Raw genomic sequence first — 1,650 nt, forward strand, 5'->3', positions numbered from 1 at the left:
AACCTATGCAACTTTACTAACCATTGTCATCCCAATAAACTTTAATAAAAAATAAATTTTAGTAGCAAGAAAAAGTACTAAATAATAATAAACTTAACAAAACTCTGAAGATATTTTAATAACATACTGACAAAAGAAGACGAATAGTTTATTGTGTTTTTTGACAAATTTAGCATCATAAGAATATCAACTTTTTCCTAACTTAATTTGTAAATTTAATATGATCATGATTTTAAAAATCAACTATCAAAATAAACTGCTGACTCAAAAATCACATATTGAAACTTTTTAACGTAAAAAATATCTTGAAATATATGAAAGAAAAAAGAGAGCAATAGTGATGTTTAACATTCATAAATAGTTAAAAATATTGTAAGCCTCAGTAATTAGAACAGAATTGATATTTCAAAAATAGACCTCAAACACATTAAAAATTAGTATTTGATAAAATTTTATCAGTAGAGATAAATTGCCTATTAAATAAGTGATACTGGTATAAAAATATTGTCAGATTCATACCAGAATAAATTCCAAAGTTCAAAGATATAAATGTAAAGAAATGAGTCCATAAAACCTACCAGGAAAACCAGAAACAAACAAACAACAACAACAAAAACAGAAATGTTCTATAACCTTAATATGGAAAAAGTCTTTCTATGACTCAAAATTAAGAATCCATTTTTAAAAAACGAAACAAAACAACAACAATAAAAACACCCCACATGGCAAAAATCACCATACTGAATATCAAAGGCTAAATGATGAAGTAGGGAAATATATTTGTAAGTCACATTGTAGCTTATCTTCTTAAAATATAAAGAATTCTTAAAAAAAAAATTTTAATAAACAGAAAAATAGGCAAAGGATACGAATAAAGTATTTATAAGAAAACTGAAATTTTGCAAATGAGTCTTAAGCATATGAAAACACATTGATTTTACTGACAATAATGGAACGGCAAATTATAAGTAAACTGGGACTACTCACTTTGGCAGCACATTTACCAAAAATTATAGTGATACGGAGAAAATTAGCATAGTCTCTGTGCAAGGATGACCTGAAATTTCACGTAGCATTCCATAGTAAAACAAATAAAACAAACAGAGATACCATTTTTAACCATCAAATTGATGAAAATCCAAGAGTTTAAAAACACACTTGGCAAGTATGTTTTTTTCGTGGGGAGTGAAATTTTCATTCATTGCTGTTGAAAGTGTAAATTGGTATAATCTCTATGGAGGGCAATTTTGAAATATCTATCTTATAATTTTTATAAGATATAAAACATATATATGTGTATATATATACATATATATCTTATATTATATATACACACACATACATCCTGTATGCAACCAATTCTACTTTTAGGAATGTATCTCACATATGTTTTCATATACATAGAAAATGATGTATGTATAAGTTTATTCATTGTGCTATATAGATTATAGTAGTTTAGAAACTACCTGTTGACTAGGAATTCTAAATATATTATGGTATATCCACACAATTGAATATGATACACTGTACATGTTAAATTAGAAAGATGTTCAAGATACGTTTTTAAGTAAAAAATGAAAATGTAGAAGAGGGTGTATAATATGGTACCATTGATATAAAACAGAAAATAATTTATTCATAGTTGCTTTT

The 1,650-nt window shown here is 25.8% G+C and overlaps 1 non-coding gene across 1 annotated transcript; it reads left to right on the forward strand.

Moving 5' to 3' along the window:
* The first annotated feature begins 979 nt into the window (after window positions 1-979).
* Window positions 980-1,087, forward strand: LOC141570852 (U6 spliceosomal RNA). The gene has a single exon (XR_012495298.1). It is a non-coding gene; the product is annotated as a U6 spliceosomal RNA (small nuclear RNA).
* Window positions 1,088-1,650: the final 563 nt, after the last annotated feature.

Source organism: Rhinolophus sinicus, linkage group LG03, assembly GCF_036562045.2.
Source record: "Rhinolophus sinicus isolate RSC01 linkage group LG03, ASM3656204v1, whole genome shotgun sequence".
In the NCBI taxonomy this organism is placed as follows: Eukaryota; Metazoa; Chordata; class Mammalia; order Chiroptera; family Rhinolophidae; genus Rhinolophus; species Rhinolophus sinicus.